General features: G+C 38.4%; 1 protein-coding gene and 1 non-coding gene across 2 annotated transcripts in view; both read left to right on the top strand.

The window, feature by feature from the left end:
- Positions 1-23,322, top strand: part of MACROD2 (mono-ADP ribosylhydrolase 2) — an 869,266-nt gene that overhangs the window by 381,991 nt on the left and 463,953 nt on the right. The gene's annotated exons all lie outside the window — the stretch shown is intronic.
- On the top strand, positions 18,411-18,529 carry LOC134042839 (U2 spliceosomal RNA). The gene has a single exon (XR_009933104.1). It is a non-coding gene; the product is annotated as a U2 spliceosomal RNA (small nuclear RNA).

The following is a 23,322-nucleotide window of genomic DNA, read 5'->3' on the forward strand; positions in this document are numbered from 1 at the left end:
GGTGCAGATAACAATTTCTCCCTGCTCTGCAATGGAGCAAGGCTGGTATTGGATTCTGCATTGCTATATAAAAATGCCTTATCAGAGGTGATCAAAATTAGATCAGATTCTTAGTCTGTGAGAGTGACATGTCAGAATATGTGAATTTCCCAGTGAATAACTTGTATATCCAACAGTGAGATATGCCTGCATACATACTTGTGTACAGTGCAAACACCCACAGATCCACTTTTATTGCCTTTTTTCTTCCAGTTGAGATCCCGTGAAATCCTACTCAGAGGGTGGCAGATTTTATGACTGGATTTTATTTTGTTTTTTCTGCTTGTGCATTTGCTCTGTATATTTTTGGAACTCCCTATGTATGCCTGTGTACTGTGTTAGAAATTTGGGAATAAATTTTTAAACAGTCTTCAAGAAATCATTGCAGTGCAATGCTTTCCTTTAGGGACGCTTTTTGGTCTTGTCTTTGCTTTTATGAAAATGTGGAAATAGGCTGAAATGCTCAGGAGAAAATATGAGAGAATTTATTTTACCCCTAGTGTAGATTATAAGCTGTGGTTAACAAAACCTTAGTGCCTTATACAGCATAGCAGCTCCTCCAGCCATACACATTCACTCTTTCAAGATATTCCACCGTGAAGGATTTTGTTGTTATTGTTTTTATTTCTGTGTTTTTTAGTCCCCTCTTTGTTCTGCAAATGTGAAGTGTGGTATGTTTCAATTCCTTTGCTCCCCGGAAATCTTAAAGCCATTTGCTTTTCTAACTGATCCCTGCTTGGAGTGTTTCATTACTGATGCAATCTTGAGGTGAGCATTATAAAGTGAAGTATTATTCTTGATCTCACTGTGAAGCTGTAGGGAGTCAAACTGCAGGCAGCCAATGTCAAAATCGCCTTTTCTAAAAGATCTTTTTCTTTTTCTTTCCCTTAGAGTGAGGGTGAAGTGCATTTAAGGCTGTGTTTGCTGATCTTGAAGCTCGAGATGTAATAAGTAAAATGACAGAGAAAAAAAATATGACCTTGTAAAGAATGAGATGAATAAAATCTACATGAGCTTTGGGAATAATGGAAATGAGGCACAACCCAAATGAATGAGACCTTTAAAGGTTGCCTTTCCCTTCAAAAAGATTTTTGATACAATATGAAGCTTCTAACAAACGGTTAAGAAAAGACAATTATGATACTATCCATAGGGTTCAGAATTCAAGGTGCTCAGACTTGTTGCAGTCTGACAGCCATAGCAACCATTTCCATTTAATCTATTTAACTAGAATGAAAGAGTGGTCTAAGTAGGTAGAATATTTGGTCATTAATTTGGTTTTATACTGTTTTCATTGCTGAGATTTGAGCATATTGTGGAAAATTAATTATCTTAACGCATACCATACTTACAAAGTATTGATTTGCGTTTTCCAGTTAGAGAAAATGGTACCTTTCTTCCCTCTTAAATTGAATTTATTCCTTCAGAGGAGTTAGACTGGAAAATGCTTCATGAAAAGTCAGGATTTTGAAAAGCAGAGTGTATTGAGTGGATCTTTTGAAACTAATTTGAAATATTTTGGGCAGCTTTCTTTCACTGCCCCTCTTGTAGTGTATCAATCCCCAAAGAAATTGTGCAGCCATTAAACAATGAGATGATGATGATGATGGTGATAATGAGGGTGTGTATTAGTATTAGTGTGTTTGTGTTAGTGTTAGTGTTAGTGTTAGTGTTAGTGTTAGTGTTAGTGTTAGTGTTAGTGTTAGTATTGTTCAGTCATGTCCAAAGCTTCTTCCTCTGTCCCTGTCTTTGTGTAACTGATGGGTTTTTTACATTCATTCTAGAGGGGCTGGTTTTAGAAAAGGGACAGAGAGATGGGAGTAGGAAGGAAGTTGGTTGGTTTGGTACATGGGGTTTGTTCTAGGTGTTTGGTGTTTTTTTTTCTTTTTTTTTTCTTTTTTTTTTTTTTCTTGATGCAAAATCTGTAGCTTTAGAAACAATGGAAAAAGAAAAGTTACATGTTCCCTTTAATTTTTACTGTTGATTTTTACTTCCTATGCTAAATGCTTCTCAGCATCTCTTGTGAGTGGCACCAGTTGCACACTGATGCTCTTTTTGCAAATCCTTTTGTTATTACACTGTGTGTAATGAACCCTCCATCTCCCTCTGTTGCCCTGCCGTGCTTTTCCTTTTTCCTGTTCTGCCAGATTTCACTTCTGACTTCCGTAGCTGACATATGAATGCTCAGAATTTCAAAACAGCCCGCAGCTGCAATTAGCCATTTGTCAAGGTGTGCATGAACCAACAGGGCTGCTCGCTGCAGTTCCGTCCTTCACTTGATCTGCTGACACGCCACAAAATTATCCTCTTAGCTCAATGAATGAGAGAAGTCCCACAGCAACAGAAGCCTGTCTGGGTAATGTATAAAAACCCCATTGTGTGCATTCACCCTTCCCCCCTCAATGTAGAGTTGTTTTCCCCTTTCATCTCAGTGTTTCTAAAGGCAATAAAAGCTTTGTCCACCCGCAGTTATAAATATCTGCTGTGCCACACCCCCAGTTCAGTGTTATTATGCTTTGGCTTGTATGGCTGGATCCCCACAAGGCATTTTCAAGGATCTTCTGCATCCAGCTCAAGCAGTTCTCATCACTCCAGAAATGTCTTTCTTTAGCTTATAGGACAGAAGAATGAGCTCCCTTCAGAGCTTAATAGACCTCTGCTTCACACAGCAGCTGAAGGGGAGCTGAGGTATTGTAATGAGAGAACAGGCAATCCAAGTTGGAAGTAAAATACGTTTTCTCTGTGATGTGCTCAACCTTTTCTGCCCTGGGGCTTAAAACCTGAAATCGAATCTTTAATTTAGCGTTCTCCTCCTTACACTGAAATGCTGCTAATGAGTTGAGAGAGTTAACAAGAGGGTAGCAAAAACGATGCATCAGAAATGTCTGAAGCCATAAAAATTCTACAGGCAAAACAATGTCAGTCATGTCAATGGATTTTGAAAATATAATTTTCTTTCTACTGGAGGCCAAGGAAGAGAACATACTGAGTTTATTTTTGTCACAGTATTTTTACAAACTCCTCATTAAATCAAACTTGAATTAAAGATTGGTTTAAACAGAGTTAGAGTTAGTTATTTCTTTAGAATAGCAAAATATATGAATTTTCAAGTTTAAAAAGAATCAAGAAAAATCTTAATCACTTCACAAATATATTTTGATGTGGGCTTCCCCTCTCCCTTTTTTTTTTCCTGTAGAAGCAATGCTCTTGGGAGAAAGGCTGGGATTTGTGATTCACCAGTTCAGTTGTTCTTACAAATGTTACATGTGTGTTGGTTTTTCTGATAATTTTTCTTTTTTTGACTTTTTCCTTTTTTTCCCATGAGTTTTTATTGGGCAAGCTTGCTGTGCGCCATGAGTGCAAGGTTTCAAGTTTAATATCCATTTCCAGGAACATAGCAATTTGTTATGATTTGTGATTCATAAAGGTGGCTATTTACACCATCTAAAAATGTTGAATAGGGCATCTATTATTTAACCTGTCTAATTTTTTTAAAAGTGCTGTAAAGAAGTTAATTTATTCAGTAAGATAGTTGCTTTTCATGACACTTCATGATATCTGTTTCCAAATGATATCTTCAGCTCTGTAGCAACTCCTAAATCTACTTTGGAGTTGAAAGTTATTACATGTTAGCAATGGCGTACAATGCAATTTTAAGCCATTAATGTGTATTTAAAATAAGATTGATTTACACTAGTTTCTTTTTTAGGGAACTACAACTTAAATAAATTCTTAATGATCCAAAAGCATTTAAAACTGGTTCATAAAATCCTCACTCAAAACTACAAAAGTCAGAAATCTTTCAAAGCCAGTTTACTCCAGCATTACTGTCACAGTTGAGAAAGCCCAGCTTCCTGACAACTGTTTGGTCAGCTTGTTTTTTTTTTCCTTGAAATTGCCTGTTCTTAGCTCACAAAATTCAGTGTAAAAATTAATTATTGCAATATATCCTTTGGCGCAAATCAGCGGGAGACACAACTGGGAAGGTAGATTCCTCAGAGAATAGGTGTGGATTTTTAACAGAAAGCTTGCAACTAAGAGCAAATGCTCAAACTTGCCTGGTCCCAAATTGGTCTCTGGATGGCTTTAGCTGTATGGGCCCAGATGAGAGAACAGTCCTGAACTCATCAGGAGAATTTTTTGGTTTTTTTCTTTAAGGAATGTACTCTTGGCAGCTACTCTCATCTTTTCATGGGGCTTATATTTGGCTGGACATCATACCTAGCTTCTTATCTGGCTTCTTCCCGTAAGGAAGAGACCTGTTTCAGCTGCAGGGAAGCCTCTATTTCTTTTGGAGTGGGAATGAGAAAGGAAGACAATGAAAAGCCAGTTAATCAGGCAAAAGATGATCTAAGCATTTCTCCTGTGCTGGCTGGTGGGTGATCACTGTTTCAGGTTGTGGATTTGAAGAGGATATTGTAAGGGTATGAATACAGGAGGGATGTTCAGTACAGTGGATAATAATTTGGGAGTACCTCTTACCTGGGAGCTCCACTGGTCCTTCCTTGTGACCTGCAGGCAGAGTCAAATCTGTGCTGTGTGGTGACCAGTGTTTTACAGACTCATGGTATGATGGAAAGATAGCCAAATGTCCTATTAGATCCCAAGGCAAAGCAAGATGCGAGTTGTTGCTGTCTGATTACATCACAGTAAATAGGATCTGTTAAGTCTGAAGAAAATTTGCTTTGGTCCCCACGTTTGAGCATACTTTTATTATTTTTGATGGATTGAAGCAGACAGGAGATTTGTTTAAGATTTTGAAGAATTCTAATGAGAATGAATTCTTTGTCAGCATGCAACAAAATCCTGAGTCATTCACAGGATGTAAAATGGTGCTAGTGTTATCCAAGATTATTTACAGAATATTTTTAAACGGTTCTCAGTTGTGTATTGGAGACATTCATGGGCTCCGGAAGCCCTGAGGCAGCAAACACTACTAACTACAAAGGGAGGGGGTAATTTCTGTCAGTAATCAGCGGGAGCAGGGGAGGGCTGTGTGAGCATGGAGGCTGCACACTGTGGTGGGAAGGTCAGAGGTAAAGAAACCCCAGAATATTTTGAGTTGGAAAGGCCTCACAAGGATCACTGAGTTCAACTCTGAGCCCTGCACAGGACAACCCCAAGAATCTTACTATGTGTCTGAGAGCATTGTCCAGACATTTCTTGAACTCTGTCAGGTTTGGTGCTGAGAACTTCAAGCCATTCCTTGGGGCCCTGTCACTGGTCACCACAGAGAAGAGATGAGTGTCTGACCCTCCTCTTCCCTAATAAGAGGAACTTGTAGACTGTGATAAAGTCCCAAGTGTCCTCAGCTGCTCCTCCATACAACTTCCCTTCAAAGCCTTTCACCATCCTTTGGATGCTTTCTAATGGCTTAATGTGTTTTCTATATTGGGATGCTTAAGACTGCACACACCCAGCACTCAAGGTGAGGCTGCACTAGTGCAGAGCAGAATGGAACAATCACTTTGCTGGAGCAGCTGGTGATTCTGTGCCTGGAACACGGCTAGCACAGGGCATGCTATTGATTGATACTCAACTTGCTGTTGGCCAGTACTCCAAGGTCCCTTTCCATGACCAGATGAGAGCTATATAAAGCCAAAGGGAGAAAGCAGAATCCCTCAAGGTCCTCTGTTGCTGCCTCCCACCTGGCCCCATGCACCTGCTGCAGTGGTTTTGTGGCTGTCAGGAAGCCAGCAGTGGGTCAGCAACTGAACCAAGCCCTGCCTTGGGTTCTGGACACTGAGCATTTCCCCAGGGGAAAGTCAGCAGCAGGGTATCATGCAGGTATTTGATGGCCCTTCCTGAGCACACCTGCTTTTCTCCCAGCAATTGCAGGTGTGCAGTAACCATGTGGTTGCCTCTTGACTGAGGGGGTAATTGCAATATCCTGTGTGTAGCAATGAGCTAATGTAAACTTTTGCAAAGGCAAGAAGTACTGCATGAGGTATTTAATCCTTATTACACATGTAGCCTGCTTTCAATACCTTTCTCAAGTCCTTTTCTGCTCTCTGGGAGCATATGGGTACTGCTAAAATAATATATGAAGGTGGAAGCAGAATTTTCCAGCTGTCTCAGCAGTAGGCTTCAATTTCTGGGGTTCATAGTTTTGTGCAAAATTTATCTTATCAGTGTCTCATGTTTTGATGACTGTTTAGTAATAATGGTCACCCACACAGTGTGCTGGGACACCATGCTGTGTGATAATGAGCGCTCCCAGAGTTCTGTGAAGGCCTCAATTAATCATCATAGTGCCAATTAAGAAGGCCATTATAAATACTGTCCATAGCCATCAATCCTGCATAGCTGTTCCTTCTCCAAGAGGTTCATGTGTAATGCACTCAGATGTGCACATCTATACAGACTCTTTGCAGGTCAATATGACCTGGCAATTGGGCAAAATATATTGTCAGTGGCAATGAATTTATATTCTGTCTTACATCGTAACTGCAGTTAGATCCCAAATTTGTTCTGATCTGCTAACTCTTTAATCAGGTTATGTTTCTGCAAGTGTGACTTCGGTCTTCATTTGGCACAGTTACACTCAAGCTCTCTTTGGAGTTGCATTGCCGTATTATGAAGGTATGATTTTTAAGGCCTACATGCATGAAATCCTTGCAGAACACTGCCTTTGCTTTCCCACACTTCCTGGGAGCTTATTGTTGTTGTTGCTAATTTTATTAGGAAGTAGACCTCATGTTTTGAGTAAGGGTCTAAAAATTCTTAAGGGGCTATAGTTCTGGTCCCACACTTCCTGGGAGCTTATTGTTGTTGTTGCTAATTTTATTAGGAAGTAGACCTCATGTTTTGAGTAAGGGTCTAAAAATTCTTAAGGGGCTATAGTTCTGGTCCCAGGAAGTGTGGGAAAGCAAAGGCAGTGTTCTGCAAGGATTTCATGCATGTAGGCCTTAAAAATCATACCTTCATAATACGGCAATGCAACTCCAAAGAGAGCTTGAGTGTAACTGTGCCAAATGAAGACCGAAGTCACACTTGCAGAAACATAACCTGATTAAAGAGTTAGCAGATCAGAACAAATTTGGGATCTAACTGCAGTTACGATGTAAGACAGAATATAAATTCATTGCCACTGACAATATATTTTGCCCAATTGCTCTGCTACAGTGAAGCTCTGGAAAGCCCTGTCTTCTCATGCTCGGGATTTTTCTCTGCTGTTAGCAAATACTTTTTGAAATGAGTAGTAGATATGTATGCAATCACTGTGTTATCACAGAAGAAAATCTGCTAGCTCTGTCTTTGACTTCAATTGTTTAGATACCAGATTTTTGATAAGTGGATCTTGTAATGGATGATATGGATGTCAGCATCAATGTGCTGCTTCATAGTGGGATATCAGTTTGGCTTTTTACTTGACAGAAACAAAGCAAGAATCCAAACAACCAGTTCACATCAAAAAATAGTAATCCAAACAAACCAATCCCAAATTTTTGTGTTTTCCAAATCCCACAAGTTACATACAGAGGCAATGCATTAAAAGAAGCTCAGAGAATTAAAAATACTTGCAATTTTGCCTAAATCTTTGCCTTTGTATATGATTGTCATAATTTAGTTTTTGATTATGTGATCACAGAGATCAAATTATTTGATTGCAGAAGAGGATATGGTTCTAGGAATCAGGCTTGTGGCTCCATGAATCAGGCTTGTCAGAGCTGAAGGAGCTCAATGTCTGGTTTATTTGCTGAAATCATGAGGTGGGAGTTGTGTGAAAGAGATAAAATTGTTATAGTTTCATTGCATGGCCACCGTCTTTTCCTTGGTGAAGGACCTGGCATCCTCACCCTGGGCAGACAGCACCAGCTGACATTCCCATTCCCGGAGGGAAGAGCCAGAGGCAGGGGCAACCACAGTTCATACAGCTGCCACTGAAATCGGCAGGGAGATGCTCTGAACCCCATAAAATGCGAATGAGTGCTGAACATCCTTAGTGGGTGGATCTACCAGCTTTTCACAGGACCATGCAGGAATCTGGGAGTCAATTGACCTTTGTCTTGGTGTGCCTCCGTACCCCAGCTTTTATCCAGGAAATGATTAAATGCTTTTGTCAGCAGGAAGTGGGAGAATTTGCAAACAGTAAATAGCTTTGTTGTCAGTTGTCCCATGTTAGTATGCTGATTACCGGGAAAACTTGATGATATTGAGCATTTTGAATTCAGAGCAAGCGTTCAGAGAAGGTTGTTACAAGGCAGCCAGAAATCACAATAAGGCCAATTATCAACTAGTTTACTTTCATTCAGTGAGACCCTGTGTTTGTCATTTGTAGTGGGGCAGAGGAAAGATGCAGCTTGTTAACAAATGTATGGAGCTTAAAAGGGTGACATTTTAAATGAGTGTATTTGTAATAATAAAGGAACCTAAAGCTTGTATCTGTTAAAAGGAAATTTAAAAATGAAATCTCTTTCCTGCCCTTAAATTCAGAATCTTACAATTATGTTAAATCCCAGAATGTGGCTTCATTATTCATTTCCTTTGTACCAGAGTGTGAAATAAGAGGAGCTTTGAGGGTTTAGTGTATTAAAAAAGAAGTAATCCTTTTTCATTTTAACTTCTGGTAGTGTTTTAATTAAAGGTATTAGGAGAACCGTCATGGGTAACACATTTTTAAATTCTTGTACATTGTGCTGAAAAATATCTAGCAGGGGATTATGTGCATAACTTGTTCACTCACAGTAAAGTAGACCGGATTTTATTATTCTTTACTGCTTATCACCTGCAACTTGATCATGTGTATTTAAATGGCAGAGAGGAAGAATAGGAGTGCCTTTCTATGTGAGCTGTTTGCAGTTCATAACAAATTGAGACTGTTTTTTGGCAAAGTTCAGTGTTTTTTATTAATACTGAAAGAAACTGAAGCTACAAAAAAAAAAATTGACAAACATTTCAAATTAAGATCAAGAAAAGTATTTACCTGGCTTTGTGGCTTACTTTTCTCTCGTTTCACCCCACCACCTTTCCCCATGTGCCTCCCAAGCATGTCCTCAGAGCTTGTTTCAGCCTGCATTTGCATGTGCCACCTTCAACAAAGGTTTTTGGTGATTCATTCCAATGGCCCTTGCTGTTCTGTTGGAACCATTCCCTGTTCCTTGCCTGGCATCCTGGGATCGGTCTGTGCTGCCCCAGTGATGAGGCAACATTCATTGCTATTTTTCTGCAAATTCCAACAACTTAAAAGAGTAATCCAACAGAATCTTTTGCAAGCTTCCCCTGATCTGGTGATCAGCATTTTAAACCAGTGTTTTTCCTTTTTTCTTGGAGAATTTCCGTGATGTTGCTACCTGTAAAATACTTTACAGGAATGACCATGAGTAGTACAGAGTAATGTATGAAAATTGTACTGGTTGCTGATTGGAGTGAAAAGTTTGGGGTTTTAACCTCCAGTATTCTGAATGAGAAGAGGATAGAGGAAACACTTGGGGTTGTTCCCAGAAATTTTACTGTAATATTTTTTGCTGTAGATTTTGAAAAGCTTAAACTGTAAGCTTCTAAGAGGATATTTAGAAGTAGAATGGTGTTTCCACTGACTGCCAGGCATCCGTGTAAGCAGTGTCACCACTTTCAACAGCTGCCAGTGCAGCTGATCTGGTTTTGAATGGAAAGGTCTTGTAGATTGAAGTTTAAACAAAATGTTAATTTAATTAACATTAAATTAATGTTAATTTGTTTACATGCCGGGTGTTCCCAGTGGGACTTGCTTAGATGACCACATGCCTTGAAAAGCCAAAGTTTTGGACTGTTATAAGGAATCTGTACAGTTTTTCTGTTTTTTCTTTTTACTATTGTTTTCCTCCAGCAGATCTGATTCCCTTACAAGGTGGCTTTAAGGAGGTCTTTTTACTTTCCTATTTAGCTGAAAAAAGTTAAACTTGTGCCTGAATCCAGCTGCAGTTACTGTCTATAAACACATAAATCCAATTATTAGGTGAGTCAGGGTTATTTTTCAGGGAGAAAAGTATACCCCTAAAATAATAGGATATGCTGGCTTCTCTAATTGGATGAGAGGAAGAGCTGTGTGGTTTCAGTACTGTTGTGCTCTTTTTTTAACAATTAGTAAGTATTCTGAATTGACTTTTTCCTGTTTACTTTTTGAGCTATTTAGCTGACTGCTGATTGACCATCCAGGCTGAAAGCAGGTGGAAAAATCTGTTCAGATGTCCCTATTTTACTTTTCCTACTTTTTTCCTTTTTCCTGTTTTTTCTTTTTCTTTTCCTTTTCCTTTTTCTTTTTCTTTTTCTTTTTCTTTTTCTTTTTCTTTTTCAGCTCTCACCTCATATCAAGGTAGGTAGGGCAGCTGTAGCCTAATTGTTTTTACCCAAATAATTAACATCCATTCAGAAATCTGGGTCTTCCTTGCATTTTTTCCCCATATGAATGGTTCTCAAATTTAGTTACAATAGTATAATAAATGCAAGTTTATATTCTTATGAACATAGCAAAGGGAACATAAAATAAATTCATACTTATTCCCATCTGTGCTTGGTACAACTGCTGATATACTCCTAAAATAATTGGGTCCAACTGTTTAATTGAACACAAAATTTTGTCTTTTCTCATTACACAAAAGCAAACTATTTATCTTGCAAGTATTTGAAGATTTATAGAGTCTGTGTGAAGAAATTTCTGCCCATTAATGCACATTATTAATGAATGCCTCTGGTTCATTTGGGAGTTTTGTATGTAGGAAACTACATTAATAGACTAGTGTGTGAAAATTTGTCTAAAGTGCCTGCAACAGTATTTACTTAAGTGCAGATGTCCCATAGAGATTTGGCAGTGCCAGTACTTTAGCGGAGGGCCCAAGGTGAAATTTTAAAAATTACACATCAGGTATTTCAACTGGTTATAACATTAACTAAATACATCAGACATAATAAATAGTATTGCAAAAAGTAAGTAATATAGTTGAGAAATTACTAAGGGTAAATAGTTGCTATAATTAATATTTGTTGAGGTGATATGAGATGCTAAATCTGAAGAAATACAAAATTGTGTAGAGTGTCAGCTGACATGTCACTGAGTGAGCTCTGTCACTCAGCTGCCCCACCTAATCACTCCAAGAACAGAATAAATTTTGACTAGCAGACTATATCCTTTTTAAAGTACCCTCAGTTAAATGTTTTCTGTCTTCCTACTTGAGAATGTAAGATTGAGAATGACTTCCTATAGAGTCACGGTTTCTCAGACATCTCAGAAGACAAAACTAGAGCCTCTGCAATTTTTGATTTAATGGCTGTTGTGGTATTTCTTAGTTATTAGCACTTTGACACTCATCAAGACCAGCCTTGGCAGCACTTTTGGGCAATTGAGTAAACTGAAACTCGTGGCTTGACAGCAGATTTCAGAGGAGCACAGTGAACTGTGGGAACTGGTTTAAAATCCCAGAAAAGATGGAAAAACATCCCCCAAGGTGTTAAGTGTCTATACAGAGAATTTGAGGGCACTTTTCATTTCCTTGCCAGTGAGATGAAAATGGAGCTCTTTCCCTGAGGAAGTGGGAGAAAACAGCCATGCCATGTAATAGCATTTTGCAGGAGAGGTAATGTCCTCTTCCATGAGAAGCAGGAGAGCAAGCTGGTGTCTATCACCTTCCTCCCCTCCACAATTGCACATTGAGCTGAGGCTGCTGTGAGTAGAGGGCCAGGCACTGGGTAAGTAGGCAGAACAAATAGCTCTTAGGGAGTTTATTCCCGCTATCCCTTCTGCAAAACCAAGGGAAGCCCTCTGATAATTCACTGCTGGGGAAAATGACACATCCAGTTTTTACCACCCAATGCATTTTCCTTTGATTTGGGCAAAGTGAAGAAGTATAAAATTGAAGCAGGGGCAGAAGAGGGGAGGACAAAAGGAAGAACAAGCCCCTAAAGAGCAAGTCATACAATGACAGCCCTTAAAACTAGAAAAACTCTGTTCAAAATTGCTCAGTACAAAGCAAACATCACCTGGATCAGCTTTCTAGCATGACAGTGATAAACATATGACCAGTAATTCAACCTGACAGAGAAGCCATTCAGGAATACAAGTATCACGAATGCTGTTTTCAGCTTTTGCCCCAGAAACTCAATATGTGAGCTGGGACTTCCCTGACAGCATGCTGTCTCTCCTGGCCTCGCCTTTGATGAGCGCCTTCCACGGGAGAGGTCAGCCTTTCTGATCCCATTAGAGGAGAGAGGCTCTGTCTCTGTGGTCCTTTTTACAACCCGTGTGCTTTGTGAGCCACACCGCACACAGGGGATTTGTTGAGAGATGTATTGGGACCTAACATGTCACAGGCAGGCTTGTTACAAATGAAACCCTGTTGACAGAAAGGATTCGCTACAACTGAGAGAGGAAAACAAGAAGTCATATGTTTTAAGGACAATTGTGGTACAACGTTTTGGTTATTTATTGGACAAGTAGATAGTCAGGGCTTTGTGATATTAGAGATTCTGTACCCTAGGAAACTGGCAGCGATTTCAGCCTGGTGCTGCCAAACTGTACTCCAGAATCTGAGGTTTCATATGAAAGAAGGGGGAAAAAAACAAAGCAAACAGAAAACCCTCTATACCGAGCAACTGCAGAAAAAATACTCAGAAACTCACTGTGACCAGGGTTGTGTTCTTGTCTTGAGTCAGCAATCAGCTTGAAGCAATACTTTTGAGAAGAGCAAACTGTGCCGGTCATTTCAATGCATGTGAGGTAGGAAGCCTGACATGTTTGCACAGCAGCTAGCTCATTTCAGTGCTTTTATTGGTGAAAATCTCAATGTCATGCATGCTGTTTGAGAATAAATATATTTTCTTAGGACACAAGAAATGGACCAGAAGGAAGGTCTATTATTTGTCATCTAAATAGGAGTTAATGTTAAACATAACTTCCTCTGTTCTTCTCTCCCCACCCCATACCCCCCAAAGAAAAAGGAGGGGGAAAAAAATACAAGGAACTTTTCAAATTGTGGAGAAACAGATAAATAAGGGACATTTTCTTTGCCCACTGGAGAAAGCTTTAGTCATATCCAGACTCCTGAAAAAAATCAAAACAAAACCCCCTTCTTCCTACTAACCCCTACCTTCTCTATAGTACTATATGCGCCAACTTACAGTTATCCAGCTTTTCATACATTCCAATTCTGCTCTGGCAGCTATAGAATGTACAACAATTGCACAGAGTTAGAAGTCATATCTGGGAGGCCCCAAGAATAAAGAATTTGGTGCCAGTTTAGAGCAAACATAGTGACTATGGAAGTAAATAGCATAAGTAAAACTGGATACTGATGGTGTGTGTTAATTTATATGTCTGTCTAAATGTCCAGTCTCCAATTCATGTAGATAGTACTGTGAATTTCCCTTTCTGCTTCAGCTTTGCTGAATTTACATTTAGAGGCTTCAAAATGCAGGGGATCTTGAACTTGGTGGTCATGATGGCCCTGAGTAACCTGTTAATCAGTGGAACTATTGTATGGTTATATGGCTCACATCATATTTGAGCATTGGAGTTCAACATGAGAGAAGCACTGTAATTGCTAACAATTAGTACTGGGTAAGCCTCACAAGTTTTACTTAAGAGTCCCCTCATGCCAGATTCATATCCAGAATGTATCTGAACCATTTAAGAGTCTGGGAGGTAATACCTTGTCATTGTATAAGGCAGAAGACTTGTGTATGAAAGGGCAAGGGGATTGTGAAATAATTACTGGCTCTGCATTTAATTTGAGTCAATGAAAATGCCAGAATGATTGAAATGTTTATGCTGAAGATCAAGGAGTTATATTGGAATAGGGTAATCAAAACCAGGAACATCTCCTTTAATTTTTTTAATATTTCTTAGGGAGGAGATAATGGAGGACTATCAGAGTATAAGTGAGGGGAGTGCTGGAAGGAAAGCCTAGATCAGGGGTCACACCTGTGTGAAGTGATGGTTTGAAAATTACAAGTAAAAATATAAATATGCTTCCCTTGACAGTGATGAATGGGTTCCTTGACCTGAGGAGGTAGATTAGAGGTGGCTTTGCACTGTGGAGATGGTAATTTGATAGTGGCAATTATAGGTGAAAAAGTTAGCCAGTAAAAATACCGTGGGGAAAATGCCTGCAGTCAATTAGGTATGGCACTCATGCCCCTGAGCCTCAACTTCCAGGGTAGCTGTGCTTTGCTCCAGCCTGGGATACTTTCAGTTTGCCATTTTTCCATGCTTTCAGTGTGATTCTCCCATCCCTGTTTTCATTCCACCTGTTCCCAGTATGCCTTTTACTTCATGTTTGTCTATGCTTTGCTTACCTTCAGCACAGGAATATTCTGCATCACTCACCTGTATTCTTCTAAAAACACAAAACCTCATGAAGTTGGTGAGCTGTTGGGCCTGGCTCAGAGTCAACATTGCTAAACCTGGGACCGTGCACATACAGTTTCCACGATGTGGGAGGTGGGATCAGTCATATCTTGCTCACACATCTCTTATATCTCAAGGGCAGGAAAACATCTGCCAGTGGCCTATAACTGTAGCTCTCTGCAAGCAATAAATGCCAAGAGTCTTGTCAGCTTTTTACATAAGAGGCAAAAAGTATCTTACGGGCTGCTGGTGGCCTCACATAGAACAGGAAGCATGGATTTTGAGGTTAGAAGATGTTTGGTTGCTTAAAAGAGGTTCTGATCAAGATGAATTATGAAAATGGCAATAAAACCTACTTTTTAAAAGGTAATAAACTGACTGTTAATGTTTAAGGCAGAGCTCCAGACAAACATGAGCAGCCGACTGAACCACCTACCTTTATGTACCTTCCTACTCCAGAGCACTCATCAGGAGAAGCTGAAGCATCCTTAACCCTACAGGGTCTTCCTAGAGGCCCAAAGAGTCAAATGTGCTTCAGACACCAAGTTTGTGGGTTTTGTTCCTTTTTATGTAAGTTTCTGCCCATCTGACCACATAAGTCTCGTATGTACATGTGACATTGAGCCATTTCTCAGCTAAAAGTACTATATTGAAGTTTAGCATGTGTTTTTAATTAATTAATCATATGTTTGGGCACCACAAGCTTTATTTTGTTGTGAAATAAGGTGGATGGAAAATAAGAAATAATAAATAGCGAAGTACCATGTTTAGCACAGTTCTTTTCTTCTACAATTCACTGCAAAAATGTACAAAAGGTTTCTTCTGAACAGTTGAGTTTAAAATTAATAATCTTTCCTACATCAGATCAGGGTTTGACTGCTTGCCCCCCCAGTCAGGACATACCAGCTACTTGCCAAGTTCCAATTTATATGCTATCATAACATCAGTTTGGAGACTCTCAACTCCAGTGACCCATTTGGGGAGCACTCATATCTGTAGTTCTCCCTCATTCTCGTGCCCTGGATGTGAAGTCTGATGAGTGTTTAGAAATTGCTTTGAGATAATGATAATGTGCCTTTTAATTAGCATCAATATTTCTAGTCTTTTGGGAAATAATAATGTGCTTATTTTTTACTCCTTGACTGTTGACATATGGCCACTCATTAAACATCATTAAATTCTGAAATCAATCATTTTTGTGCTTAATAAAATATGTTCATTGTTTAAAAGAAATTATAAATACAGGAACGAAGATTTTCCACATGGATTGTGTAGACTTTGATGCAGTGCTGCAGCAGTAATTGATGGAGGGAGGCCTTGTTTTTTGAGACATCATAAGTATAATCTCTGAGGCCTTATTAACTCCCTTTCCATGTGTATGTGTATGTGCGTGTTAGAAGCGGCTCTTGTAGGGTGGTAGTTTCTGGGACAAAGCCACTATTTAAACCTTTAAAAACATGAACTTTTGAGAAGCCTGTGCTTACAGGCAGAAAACACTTTATGCATTTATACAGGGATCCATATTGTATGTGGTTTTGTGAACACCGTGGAAAAGTGAAGATGGATTCCTGCGCATCTGTTATTTGCAGCAAGGCTTTATTTGACTTGATGCATTCTTGGCAACAGCTTCCAATTCATTACTTGTGAAACTTTGTTTAATGGGTACAATTACGATCTGCATTGTGCCCTTGCTCATCTTAATAGCAGTATTAATTTGCAGGAAGGGACAAAAATCATCTTGTGGAGTTATCAAGCCGTGTTTAGACTTTCTGAATGCTAATTAATTCAGAGCTCAAATGGTGTACCTGCTGTTTAAAAGGCTGGCAGCTTGTATTCATCACCTGAGTGACAGCTGTTCCTTGCCTTTTTTACTCTTAGAAAAGGAGTGGGGAAGATTAACTCCTTCCATGCTGATGACTGCCATTTTGAAGTAACAATTCTGTTCAACATTTAAATGTTAATTTTTTTTTCTTCAACAGATTTGCTGTTTTTGACAGCATATTTGAGAAAGGATTGGTGACTGTATGTTAAGAGAAATTGCTAAATATTTCTCCAAATCATTGTTATTTTTTCTGTATAGAACAAAAAAACCCCAGGTAGTCTCAGTGACATTTGATGCCAAAAACAGATCCTCCATCTAAGGGTAAAAGAGAAGAATTAAAATATTGTTAAGTCAGATTTGAACATTTATAGTGAGTATGGAATCTGAAGAATTTTTCTCCTGGAATCAAACCTCTTCTTTAATATTGATTGTCAAGAAAATATTTATTAGTTGCAACTAAATGAAATGTTTGCTTAGGCCATTTAAATGACACAGAAAATAGAAAAGTACGATTTTATATTTTATATGCTTCATTCAAGGCTCATTGAGTTGCTGTTTGTTAAACTGAGCTCCCCTGCTCTAGGAAGAAGTGGTAGTCTTTGGTAGTAAAGAAAGGGGCTTAAAGGCATGCGGGTGATTTAATTTAATTCATTAATGAGAAAAAGCATCAACTGGTACAATGCAGATGTTCATGTGCAGGTGTGGGAAGATTGCACAGTTTGCCTGAGTGCCTGACACCAAACAAAATTCCACACAATCTTCCAGTTAGCGTTTTAGGGTAAATACAAAGTTTTTTCTTTTGTTACTTCAAAGACCTACAAAGTCTGATATGTGTTTAGCTACATAAATATTTCAGACATATGGGTGTGCAGTAAACATGTCATAATAATATAAAATTTTCAGTCACCTTTCGGAGGTCCTGTATTTCTAGGGAAACTCGGGGTGGACTTGGCTAATACCTTGGGGCTTTGACTCTGCTCACATTGGGTTTTATGCATTCTGACTCAGTAAATCTCATTAAGCACCTGCTTAACTTCAATATTCACTGTTCGTTCTGTTGACTTCAATAGCAAATTAAGCACATGCTTAAATGTTGTGCAGAGCCTTAGGCAAAGGTGATTAAACAAAATAACAAAGCTGTGCTATTAAAATATTTTGATTCATTAAAATCTGGTGGATTTGCTGATACCAATGTACTGAAAACTCTTTATTGAAAGTTAAACAATTGCATTATATCTGGCTGACTGTCTTGTGCAGCTTGGAGCACCAGCATCAGGATATTAAATGGGTATTGTTGTGGCAATACCTTTCCTTTTACTTGTGACCTGCTCTTGTATTCTTACAAATAGTTAGTAATTATGATGAGTGACTGAAAATTTCATTGTTAATAAAAAGGTTTCCAAGTTTATTTACAAAGTGTTCTTGAAAATGAAAATATTTTTAAAGAAATAGTTGTCTTTTTCTAAGTTACTAAAATATCTTTTGTTATTACTCATTAACTTCAAAAGTTTTTTTTTGCTTTCATGCACAGGGATGGTTTTTGGATGTATTAGCAACATTGGCTTAGTGCTCTTCATGTGCAGACAATTTCTCTGCTAATTTATGGTGGAGTTTGATACCGAGTAATTGTGCTTTAGCAAGACTGATATTTAGTCTTTGAATTAGTGTGCAAGATTCTCTAATAAGTCCGGCAAGGATTAAGAAAATGCACGGCAGTAGTTCTGATTTTAATAAATTATTTATTAAAAATTCACTCAAATTTTTAGAATTTTGTGAAATAGCTTGTCTAGGGGAGATGTGTTTCTAAAAAAAAAACCCTTTATGATTTAGAAAACAGAAGATTCCTTAAATATTTGGGGTTTGGGGCATCCAAGCAGCAGGATCTTGGAGGTCAGAGAGAAGGGCTAGGTGTTTTCTCTATTTATTTAGTTTCCCATAGAAGAAATAATGAGATCAAGATTGAAATATTTTGAGAGGGTAGACATGGCATCATTAACTTTCCTAAGTTCCTGTCCTGAAAGAGTTTCTGTGTGTGTGTCAAATCATGAGCTTACTGAGATACTGGAGTGAGTTGTTTGGGGGTCTGTAGTCTGTCTGCAGGTTTTTGAAATAAATCTGGGTGATAGAGCTGCATAATTTTTGTAACTGTGGAGTTAAAATCTTGGGATGATTCAGTCTCAGCGTGTGCACTGAGTCAGAACAAGAAACCATTGAGTCTGCTGATTCGTGTTTGCTTCTTGACCTTTTGGCAAAGATCAAGTGTAGCATATGTTTTTATCAGTTTAATATCTGTTATGTCTTCAACTGGAGGATTTTTTATTAAATGAGTTTGGGGACTGGGAATTTACACGGTCCTCTCCATGTGTGAGGCCTGCTATTGCTGTATTTCTAGAATGGTGTGAAAAGAAAAAAGAGAAAAAAGAGCAACAAGTCTCTTAATGATCATAAAAGAGTGCAAAGGGAAGAGCAGGAACAGAGCAAACGTAGATTGTGCCTCTCCACTGTGTTGTCTTAATTCCCACCAATTTTCAGCTCAGGGAGTTCCCGAGCCTCCACAAAACCCCTGATAAAATAAAATAAAATAAAATAAAATAAAATAAAATAAAATAAAATAAAATAAAATAAAATATCTGATTTTATTTTAATCTTGTTTTCACTGCCTTCTCAGTCTGTATTAATATCTGTTTTTTAATGTTCAGTATTATAAAATCAGGTTATTATCCTTGTACCTACTGCGTACTGTGAGCCTACACTTGGTCTCGTCCTTGCTGAAGAGCTAGTTCTTGCATCAGTGGTGCTGTTTATTTTCACTGACCACTCTTACAGGTAGTGTTTTTCTGAAAAATGAGATAAACAGCAATCAGAAATAACTGCAGAGTCCAACACATAGGAAACACTCTGCATGATGATGAAATGCAATATTATGGATTTGATTGGGTTTGATTAAAGAGCATTGGGAAGAAATAGATGCGATCAGTATCTTTAAGGAAACACTATTTTTTGAACACAAGTGTTTAAAATATATAAAAAGGCCAAAAACTGCAGAGAGCTGCTGTTCACTTGAATGTTCTTTGATTAAATACCAACTCAGTCCATTTTGTAAACTGGAGGTGCAGAACTATTCATACATGCTGCAGTCAGTGTGTGGCTAACAGGACCTGGTTTGATTTGGCCTGTGACAGAGTCACTGCTGAGGTCCATGTGATGTAGCAGGTGATCACACTTGGCCCATGACATCCTTTGAAACATTAAAGGCCACTTTGATATGACAGGGTGAAAACTGGGTCTTCTATTAGAAATAGAATTAATACAGTTCAAATAGAGAGTGATCAGAATAATTTTTAGATGACATAAGAATTTGACCCTCCAAGCATGTTTTATTAAGTACGTGCAGAATGGAGGAACCCATGTCATTGTAAATTATTTTCTTTGAGTTAAGACTCATTACCAAGACACCTTCGCTTTTAAAAATTATTTGACCTGCCGTGGTTAATAAAACAGGAAGTTAATTTGGTGTGACATTTTTGGTGGTAGCTTGGTGCACTACCAACTTAATTGCAGTAAAATAATAGTTTCAAAAAGACCCCTAAACTTCACATTCCTTGCATTTTGAATCACTGGGTAACTTATTAGTCCTTATTTATAGCCTCAGTATTTCAATTAGGACACATTAAATAAAGCTTTTGTGGGGAATGTGGAAGTGTTTGTTGACTGTAATTATTTTAATTTTGCTATTTAATGGAAAATACTATATTTTGATTATTGAATATTTCTTCTTAGATCCAAACCGAGAAGTCTACAAGATAGAAATCCACTGCAGCAAAATGCCATCTTATTACTATGCAGGCTGTGATGCTCACATGTTGTTGTCAATATCCAGTGTCTGCTGGCGAGGAAGCTTTTGTTTATCATTGGAACAAAATGATTTCTCCTCGTTTTCCTAGACTGCTGAGTTCTTTAAATGAAAAGCATTTTGATCCTGGAGTAAATATTGATTCTCTTTTTTCTATCTCTGACAAAATTAATTTAGTGTGTGTTATATGCACCCAGGTGAGTTAAGGCCAGCTCAGGACCCCATGGGCTACTTCAGCCTGTGACACAGGCCAGTATTCAAGAAGTGGCTTCATTAACCCTAGGTCAGCATATACATGCTGGTTCTTCTGGAGAGAGTGTACTACAACAGAGCAGAGAAGGATCCATGTCCCACTTGCCTGTAGAAATAGGATCCCAGATTTCTCATTTTCAGCCAAAAAATAGTGGCATCAATTTGCCTTTTTGCCAATTTGCCAACTTGCCTGAGTGGTTTTGTGTCTTAAACCCAGGTGGTCTGGGTAAGGCCATGGGCACTCATGCATTATGCCTTTGGAGAAACAGAGATCTGCATTTTGATGTGCAGATTTTTAGTCTGCAGAAATACTCTTCATAGTGCATTGGGGAAAAGTAGAGTGGTTGGCAATAGCCAAGTCTTCCCTTTATCAATAGACTGAAAACATAGAAAAGGGAGTGCAGAGTGTTAATTCATTTATGAAGCTGAGCATCCACTGCTGTTGCCACTCCTCAGCGGGCCAGGAGTGTCCTGGGAAAGGAGCTCCTCGGCATGTCCTTAATGCACAAACTGAAAGAATTAGCAAGAGCAACAGAAAGAGTTGGACAGATTTCCTTAAAGAATTGTGCACTGCCACCTTCTCCTTTGAATGAATTGCACACTTCCTCCTCTTCGTTTTTGCAGCTCTCTTAAGAAGGAACTGAGAAATATCTGAGCCTTTGCAGATGACCACAGAATGTCTGCTGCTATCACAGGGTTTGATACCAATCCCTGTCTGTGTGCATCCCTACTGCATTCAAAGCATAAGCTCACACTGCTGTGGAAGCTGTGCCATGCAAGTGCAAAATTTCTGCTGCCCCAACTTAACTTTCATTAGCAAATAAACACTTAGACCAGCTTGATTGGTTCCCTTTGGAGAGTGATACTATGGGATCATGATTTCATCATTACAAAAGGAACAATTAGCATTCTAAGAAAAGAATTGTAATGGAATTGATTGCAGTATGATTAGCTTTGTTATTTGTAAAGTCTGTGTAAGCTTCTGACATCTTGAATCACTGAATATCATTGTAAAACTGTTTCTTCATGTTTATGTGTGGTATACTGGTTTTTTGTATTATATCATCAGCCATTTCTTCGGTAAAATGTTTTGAAAGGATGAAGAGAAATTAAAAAGGAGAAGGAAATGTTAGGGACTCTATATCTCTAGCACTATGTTGATTGTATATCTGAGACACTGTGTTTTCATGCCTTTCTTCCAGAGCCAGCACTGTTGAATTCACATTTTATTTCAACTTTTATTTTTGACTGCTAGTATTATTTTTCAGAAACTTTCACCACGGAGAATAGAAAAAAATTGCAAAAAGGGCTAACATATAACTTGCTTCTTATGTGTCTCAGAAGGCACAATGCTACCCCTAACTTTCTGAAGACAGTTAAGATTTTTAAACAAGGTTTGAAGCTAAATCAGGCACTCCCATATGACCTCCCATATTACCTCTCCTCAAGGGAATGCATTTTCTTAAAGTGATGATTTATTAGATTCCATACTAATGTCAAACTTCATTCTGCCATGTGAAGTAACATAATTAAAACACCAAAATAGCAGAACACAAGCAGCAGAACATTGTTGAACTTGTAGATATTTCCACATAGGTGATGCAAAGTTTGATGGAAAAGTGATATGAGTGTTTTAGGCATGTCCATGTGAGATGTAAGAAAAATAAGCCTTAAGCAAGTCTGCTATTTGCCTCAGAAAGATTTTTTCCAGAGAGGAAGATGGAATATTTATGTGCAATAACAGCTGCATATTTTTTAGAATAATTTTGAATTCTTTTATAGTTAGTCTCTGTATGATTAGAATATAGGTACAAATTAGATGAGGTAACAGTTTGTCCCATTTGTGTGAAGTGATTTTCCGGGATAAAATTACATTTTCTTCTAAATGCAGTATTCATTTGGGAGTAAATTAATTAAGGCTGAGTGGATAAGTATCTGCTGTCGTTCTGCAGCCATGACATGGCAAGACACTAGCTAGCTACATGCAAAACTCATTTGTATATGGAAAAAGTGCCTGTGCCTGTTGCTTTTAGTGCTGTTATGTGGTACTTTGAATAAATAACTTAATTCCATGTTCATAATACTCAAAGGCATAGCATTTTATTATTGGTATTTTTAAGTAGATTGCAATAGTGTAACAGCTCTTTCCTTGTTTGAGAGCTTCGCTCATGAGACTGGAATGTAGTCTCTGTGCTATGCCCTAACAGTTTTATTATTTTATCTGTGGCTGTGGCTTGAACAATTGAATATAATGTGGACCAGGCATCCCACAGTACCTCTCAAGATGGGCTTCCCTCAGTGATTTCATTGATGGGTAGGACTGATGGTGAGGAGGGGGGTTGTCAGGGAGGTCATGATTTGAGTTGCTTAATTACTCTGTACATTCTGGAAAACTGGGCGGTTTCCTTGTTCCTCTTCAAAGGGAGATTTCATGCAGAAAAAATGCATTAATTTCTTTCATGTTTAAAGTAGTCCATTAGGACAACAGGAAGTGCATGTTGGCTTTCCATTGAGCTGTTGCAGATCATTGGCTTGGCATCTACATGTGTTTAAAAGAAATTGCTTTCTGTGCTTAGTCCAGTCATCCTGTGTCATGTTCTGCTGAATTGCTTTTCTACCCTAAAACTAAACTAACTGCAGAATGGTTTTAACATAACAACATTGACTGTAAAGTTATGTGTTTTTACATAAGTGTTCTTTGGTATGGCTTCTCTGCAACACTATTTCAAAGAGATGGATGAAAAATCAAGTGCTGAATCTTTGCTGTCTTCAAGCAAATACTGTGAGAGATGATACTGCTGGATTTTAATCATAGACGTTTCCCTTTCCTGATAGTACTGACTTTGTTTTCTAGACAAACAGATGAATCTTAGATAACGAGTTTTTTCGATCATGTATGGTGTTGGTGCAATACTGAGGCCCATGTATTTTTACCCCAAACCTCTTTATAATTGTCTTTAAAAGACTGAAAGCCTAAAAGCTGATATTATGGAAGACTTATGAATAGTCTAAAAGTTACTCCATTCATCTGGCTGA

The sequence above is a fragment of the Cinclus cinclus genome, chromosome 3, assembly GCF_963662255.1.
Source record: "Cinclus cinclus chromosome 3, bCinCin1.1, whole genome shotgun sequence".
In the NCBI taxonomy this organism is placed as follows: domain Eukaryota; kingdom Metazoa; phylum Chordata; class Aves; order Passeriformes; family Cinclidae; genus Cinclus; species Cinclus cinclus.